Here is a 7,279-nt window from a genome sequence, read left to right as displayed (position 1 = left end):
GCAGAGGCCACGTGAACAAGCCAGGAGCGCCAAGGACTCAGAGAGCGGGGGGGATCCCCTTCCCTGATGTGTTCAGGGAAGAGGCTGGGCAGCCACCTGCCAGCAATGCTTTAATTTGGATTCCTGCGCTGAAAAGGAGGTTGGACTGGATGGTCTCAAGGGTCCCTTCTGACTCTAGGGTTCTAGAGCCACCCACATTCCCTCCATCCCCCCCCCCCGGCTTTTCACAATCCTGCTGCATGAGGAGCTCTAAGAAATTCTGAGAGGCCGTTAGAAAAATTCATTTGTGACAGAGCTACTGCCTCTTCGAAGGTTTGGGTTTGGGCCCTGCTGTACGTCTCTGTGAAGCACCCCGTGACGATGCTAGCTTATCGTTACTGCAATTCTTTTGCAAAGCTCGATTTCTCGGTCAGAGGAATGGCAGTCACATCTTTGCTAAACCTTTCACATGAATGTGAGGAGTGCTTTGCTGTGCCCAGAGGGCTGTGTGTGTGTGTGTGTGTGAGTGTGAGTGTGAGAATCCCCCTCCTTACTCTTCTCCATCTGAGCCTGAGGCAAGGAACAGATGCCAGTCCCCTGAACCCAACTTGCTCCGCTCCTGCTTTGTCAGCGAGGAGCAACTCCTGAAGAGCTTTTATTTCATGCCTGCTGCTTGGTTAAAACAAACTCCCTAAAATTCACAGAAGGACATCGCCGCATTTTCTCCGAGGGCATCACCCAGAGTGTGTTGCCCTTAAATGACTTTGGTTCTTCTTCTTTGCAAAGGGACCATTCCCGGAGGATCAGCTGATACCTGATTTATTAGTAGTAAATCTTTGCATTTGGAGAATGCCCTCCTATCTCAAGGGGAGCCTTGCCCCCATACCCATCCAGTGCCCAACTTGCTCCTTCCCGTGGCCCCAGCTGCATTCTTTTACTTTCCATTTCTGGTCTTTTATTCCAGTTTCAATAGAAGAGAATCTCTGGAGCTCAGGGTTGAGCTGGGGAGTCCCTGGTGCTCTCTGAGCTGGGTTGTTGGCTTGCAGACGTTTCATGACCCGACTAGGGAACATCGCCAATGTGAGGGAGCCTGAGGTTTTCTGCCTGTTTATATATACTGGTGAGAGCCAGTTTGGTGCAGTGGCGAAGGCACCAGGCTAGAAATCGGGGGATGGTGAGTTCTAGTCCCACCTTGGACACAAAGCCAGCTGGGTGACCTTGGGCCAGTCATCCTGGGAAGCAGGCAATGGCCAACCACTTCTGAAAAGCCTGCCAAGAAAACTGCAGGGACTTGCCCAGGCAGTCTCTGAGAATCAGACATGATTGAATAGAGATAGATAGGCAGACAGACAGACAGACAGACAAATTCCCTTCTACCACTGTGGGTAGTATGTGTCTTCCTCAACCTCAGGTCCTCTATTATACAAATACAAATACAAATTGGTAGTAGCTTGCCCTGCCCATTTTGGTGGGGGCTTGGTTTCCTCCTTGGTGGTTCCTTGATTAGAAGATTGTTTTCTGCTTGCTAGTTTGCCTGGTGTTAATCCTTGCTTATCTGGGTGTTGGTTGCTGGAGTGGATGTGCGCTACAGGTAGTCCTCACTTAATGACCATTCGTTTAGTGATGGTTCAGACTTTGGACGGTGCTGAAAAAACTGACTTACAACCAGTGCTCACACAACCGTTGCAGAGTCCCCAAGGTCACAGGATCACGATTTGGGCGCTTGGCAACCAGTTCACATTTATGACCATCGCAGCATCCCGTGGGCACGTGATCACCATTTTCAGCCTTCTCAGCTGGCCTCTGCAGTGATTTGCTTAATGATCACTGCAAAAAAGGTTGTAAAATCAGGTTGGATTCACTTAATGACCACTTCGCTTAACAACCAAAATTCCAGGCTCAATTGTGGTTGTTAAGCGAGGACTACTTGTACGGTAGTCTTTTTCTTTCTTTCTAGGCTTTTATTGTCTCTTTTGAATGGGGTGTAAATGCAGTTTCTCTCTTTGGATGCTGTTTACTCTAGTTTAAATTGGTTGTCACTGCATTACAAGCTGTTCAAAGCTTTTGGAGTCTGGTGTCCTAAGAAGCTGGTATGCTTTACCTCTGATTCCCATGTTACAGATGTGTGCCCATCTTCATCCACCTTGGGAGCAGCGTTCCTTAATTTGCAGCCCTTCAAGCACGTCATTCATAAGTCCCACTTGCCAGGGATTTGGGGCATCAACATCTAATCTGCCTGGGGTATCTTCTTTGGTGGAAGAGATTGATCTGAAAGCTTCGGAAATAACAGGGCAGAATCTGGCAGTAGCCATTCCTGGACCTCAGGCCCCCAGGCATGGATTTTCCTCCATTCAGACCAACCCCAACTGAGTCAGGATAGGAGGAGGCCAACTTTGGAGCTGTGCTTCAATGGGCTGGTCTTATGCCACACGGGCAGTAAACTGCAAAGTTCTGAATACAAGCCTGATGCATTTTTTTCTTACTTCCCCTGGCACATCTGAGACACACGTGTTGCAGTTCCTTATGGAGGCAGGCTTGAATAACTAACGATGCACCGTCAATATTTGGGGTTACAACTCCTATTGTCCCATGTGGCTGGGAAGTGATGGGAGTTGTAGTCCATGGGCTTGGACTATAGTTCCAGTTTAGAGAAGCCTGGCAAATCCTTTTCTATCTTCTATTCCAGGTAAATCACTTCAAGCCTATTCTACCTTGCTAAGAAAAGCAAGGAGGGAGATTTGGATTGCAGCTAAACTCAATTTTCCTGATGTTGTTCTTTAATTTGGTGTTTCATCTTCGGCTAATTTCATCCACCACGCACTTCTGTTGGCTTGTTATTTTCACTGCAATTCAATCTTTTTTTTCCCCCAGAGAACATGTTTATTCTTTTTTTCCCCTTTTAATTGAGTTGTTCTAAATCTAGATACATTATGTTATTTCAGTACAATGATGTTTATATGATATTCTTGACATTGAATTACTTAGATAACTTAAGAATAATGGAAGTAAAGAAAAGAAAAAAAGTAGATATTCTATCAATATTAGCTACGATTTAGGACAGTGTTTTTCAACTCCAGCCATTTTAAGCTGGGAACTGGGTGGGCTGGCTGGTGGATTCTGGGAGTTGAAGTCCACCCAGCTTAAAGTGGCTGGGGTTGAGAAACACTGATTTAGGATATCAGTGTTATGAGCATTAACATTATTTGGCTTTCTTAAATTGATGGCCGCTGTTTTAATTGATCGGAATCCACATTCTGAGGCCGGCTGAGAAGCTGGCACAGGAGCAAAACCTGCAAAGAAAGATGCTCTATGTAACTTATCACCTCATGGGCTTCTTCCTTTTTACGTACAAAAAGTTGTCCACTGTTTATAAATTCCCACACAACTCTTTGTATTCATCTGTGCAGCCAAAACGCTTGTGCAGTTTTAGAGGCCGCAGCCAGAATGAAAATGACATTGCAGGAAAGCAAAATAAAGGCAAAGTCTGGCCAAGTCAAATTCCCCCCCTGAAGGAGAGAGGTATGCAATGATCTTGCCAACGGGGTGGAAGCGATTTGCATTCTCCTGGGTTATTAATTTCCCAATTAAAGGCTGGCTGGGGAATTCTGGGAGTTGAAGTCCACCCATCTTAAAGTTGCTAAGGTTGAGAAACACTGACTTAAAAGGAAAACTGGTAGCCGGAGCCTGCGGGACCCCCGACTACATCTCCCAGCAGGCTTTGCTCTCGCGGCTTGCACAGAGGGAGGACGAAGCCAGCCTCCCTCTCCCTGGAGCGGGCGGTTTGGGGGCGACGGGAGCTGTAGTTCAAAGGAGCCGCTACCGCAAAGATGCCCGGGGTGCGTTGCAGCCTCGGCCGAGCGGGGCTGGGTCGCCTCGGCGTGTCCTTTGGGGGAGACCCCGCGACGGCTCCGCGCCCGGGAAGAAATGCGTCTTCCCTGCGGCAGCATTTTTGCATGGCGTTGAAATCACCCCTAACAATAATCGGTTTGAAAGCGCTCTTTGCATGCCCGGTATTGCGGCGCCCGTTGGGAGCACGCTGGGGATGGGGCGCGGAGAAGGCGCATCTGCCTTGCCATCTACCATCCGGCCCCCTCCCATCATCCGCAGCCGGCAGGGATGTCTTTATTTGGGCTTGCTTTTATTCATCCAGCCGCTCCTTACGATTCTCCACGCGAGATACATGGTGGCTTAGCTAGGAAAAGTATATCGCGGTTAAGCAGATCCTGGCTGGGGGGGAAATAGGCGGGCTCGGCTGGAGGTGTGGGCTGCGGCACCCATCATCCCCAGCCAACCTGGAGAAGGATGGGAGACGATGTCGCTCAATCTGTGGAGGAAGGCAACGGGGCGGGTCCGCATTTGCTGTGTTCGCACAACACCGCCCTGGTTGACGGAACCATGCACCATCACTCTCCCCGCTTTCCTGTGTTCCCACGTTACAGCGAACCTCACTACCTGCTCTAGCTAATTTCGCACCACACGGGCTAAAAGGGGGTTGGCTAGTTGGAGAGTGGGACGCATTCACACAGCACGCTGACTCACGTCACCGAACAACCCAGTTTCGGGGTTCGCCGCTGGCACGCCTCGCGGGGAAGGCTGAGTCCCCACAACATGCGAAGCCATAAACCCCTATTACCCAGCGGAACCCTGGCCAAGCTCGGCAGGTCGTCGGAACGCCCGGCCAGGCGTATCCGCTCGAGCGTCGCTGAGTCCGCTGACCCGGCAGCCGCTCCGCCCCAGCGCCGGCCTGGCGCACTACAGCCCCCAGCATGCCCCGCGCGGGCTTCCTCACCAGAGCCGCCTTGCTGACTACCAGCCCCGGCATGCCTCGCGGCGGGTCGTCGTCCCCGGCGGCTCATTCCGGCGGCGCGCGGGCTGCTGGGAGCTGTAGTGCCGGCGCGGGGGCTGTAACGGTTCGCCCAGCAGCTGCCGGCGGTCTCGGCGGCGGCGCGTCCCCTCTTCCCCCTCAGTCGGGCGGCGGCGCTTCTCCCCTTCGCACGGCTGCGGCTGCCTCCGCGCCCCCTCAGCGGCCTGCTCGCTCCGCCGCCGCCGCCGCCGCTCCTGAGGGGAGGCTGGAGCCGAGGACCGGGCGGCCGGACGGAGACGAAGACGAAGACGGCGCCGAGCCCCGCAGGTGGGGGAGACGGCGCGGCGGGCGGGGCGGGTGAGGGTCGCCTGCCCCCCCGGCCTCTTCGCCGGGGGGCCTGGCTTCCGCTGGCGGGGAGACTCGCGGGTCAGCGCCCGCTCGTGTGAACGCGGGTCAGCCTACCCGGGTCGGGCCCCCGCCGGCACGCTTCTTGGGGACCGGCGGGGGCGACCCGGGTTTGCAGAGGCGCGGCTGCCGCGGGCCCCCCGCTGCGCTTGACCTTGAGGGGGCGCCGCCTTCCGGCCTGCCTCGCAGGGCTGTTGTGCAAGGGCCGGGGGGCCGCGAGACGTCCGAAGGCTGCCCGCCTTGCCAGCCGCTGCCCGCGCAGAGCTCCGCGGGCTCGGGGGGGCTGGCCGGGTTCGCACCCCCTTCGCCCTAGGCAGGGGCTGGTCGAGCCATCGGAACACGCGCCAGCAGCCGGGGGTGCGACCCCTCCAGGGTTAAAATATAGCATACCTGTGGCGCAGGTGGAGCGGGGGGTGCGCGGGCGGGCAGGCACGGACGGGCTTGGTGCGCAGCGCCCTTTGGGGAGGGTGACAGCGCTTCCCCGGGGAGCAGGCTGGAGAGGAAGAGCCGTGGGGGCGACTTTATGGACCCGATCCCGGAGAGGTGGGGCCGAGCAGCCGTGGGTGCTGGCAGGAGAGGGGAGGTGGCGGGGGGGGGGGGAGCCTGCGTGGGGCCGTGACCGGTTTTGCCAAAGGCAGGGCACAGCCTGGGAGCCCTGGCAGAGCAAGTCTTGCTCCCGGACTGGTCTGGGGGAATGGAAGCTGGCGTGGGGGGACAGGAGGCTGAAGACAGTCTTGGATCTATCTGTTTATTTTTATCTGTTTATTCAATTTATATAGCCCAGAAGTGAAAAGACGGTGGTAATCTGAGAGCTTTGCTGTGGCTGCTAAAATCAGACCCGTGAGCGGCGTTTAAAAAAAAAATGGCCACAACAGCGGCATGGAACGCTTAAACGTGCAGCATTCTTGTTCCGAGGGGGTACCCGGTCCGCTTCAGACCTTTTGTACGCCGGATCAGGAGAGGGTTTGGAAGAGGGGCGCCGAGGGGGACAGTGGCAGAAATAGCAGAGGGAGAGCCACAGTACAGGAGTGATGGAGAAGAACGGGGGTGAAAGCGATGCCAAGCCGGTTCAATCTGTCGATAGGGGAGCTGATAGGGGAGATTAGGAGTATTGTGGTGGAACTTTATACCTACCCAGTCAGAAGTTATGCATAAATATGTATACAGCTTGAGTTCCCTGGGAATTATGCACCCATCTTGGGGGAACCCCCATCTGGCAAGAGCTCTGTGGAGCAGCAGTGACGGTAGATGCAAACTGGCCTTTCCCCCTCAAGGCCTAGGCGGTGAAATTTACACCCAAAAACTGCACTGTGGAATTTGAATGGCAAAAATATATGCCACAACAGTCTTCGGCTGGGAACGGCTCTGGTGTCATATGAAGGGGTTAGCTTTAGGGGAACAGCGACTAATGCTTCTGTTTTGCCACATAGCTTGTTTTGGTGCGATAGGTAAGCCACACTGGGTGTTGTGTGGTGGGTGTTGTGTGGATGGTGGAAAACATGGGTAGGAAACACAGTGTGTTCAGGCTGTTTTCTTAAAATGTTTTCAATGTGGTGCTTTTTGAACTGGGCAAGTAGAAATGGTTTTGTGGAAATTTAGGGGGTGGGTGCGTCGTGGGGGAGAATCATCGTAATGTGGTTTCCTCCATTTGCAGGAACACAGATTTTAAAATGACTCGATGCGATTGAGGATATTGAGAGCAGATATATTGCAAGCCTGAGACATGTTCAGCGGCATTAATTTTCTGTCATGAGTATGGACGAGAGTGCAGAGAAAGGCTTTCTCCCTGTGCTCCCTCTTTAAAAGGATTGCTTTAGGAGTTCATTTATTGGGACTGCAATAATAAGGGTAATTATGTTTATCATTATAGTATGGATTAATAGTGCCAGAGTCAATCTAGCCCTGGGTATATTCTTCTGGGTAAACAGAGGAGTCATGAAATATACAATAACTATTCACTGGCAAAAGGTGTTTTTTCCCCCTTTTTGTATTAGCTGTTCACTCTCCCCTCCTTTCCTCTGTGCTGTTTGGTGCTAAGCATTCGGGTTATAGCTTGTATATCCTTTTGATTGAATTTCACCCAGAAGGTAT

At 53.2% G+C, this 7,279-nt stretch overlaps 1 protein-coding gene across 2 annotated transcripts in view; it reads left to right on the top strand.

Moving 5' to 3' along the window:
- The first annotated feature begins 4,886 nt into the window (after positions 1-4,886).
- FAM168A (family with sequence similarity 168 member A) overlaps positions 4,887-7,279 on the top strand; it is a 133,821-nt gene continuing 131,428 nt past the window's right edge. The window contains exon 1 of one of the 2 annotated variants that reach the window (XM_063305996.1): positions 4,887-5,110. The gene's annotated coding sequence lies outside the window, so the exon portion shown is untranslated. The remainder of the gene's footprint in view (positions 5,111-7,279) is intronic. The other variant, XM_063305997.1, reaches the window with a different exon arrangement.

This window comes from Candoia aspera, chromosome 5 (assembly GCF_035149785.1).
Source record: "Candoia aspera isolate rCanAsp1 chromosome 5, rCanAsp1.hap2, whole genome shotgun sequence".
Lineage (NCBI taxonomy): Eukaryota > Metazoa > Chordata > Lepidosauria > Squamata > Boidae > Candoia > Candoia aspera.
This window is presented reverse-complemented; position numbering and strand designations above follow the sequence as displayed.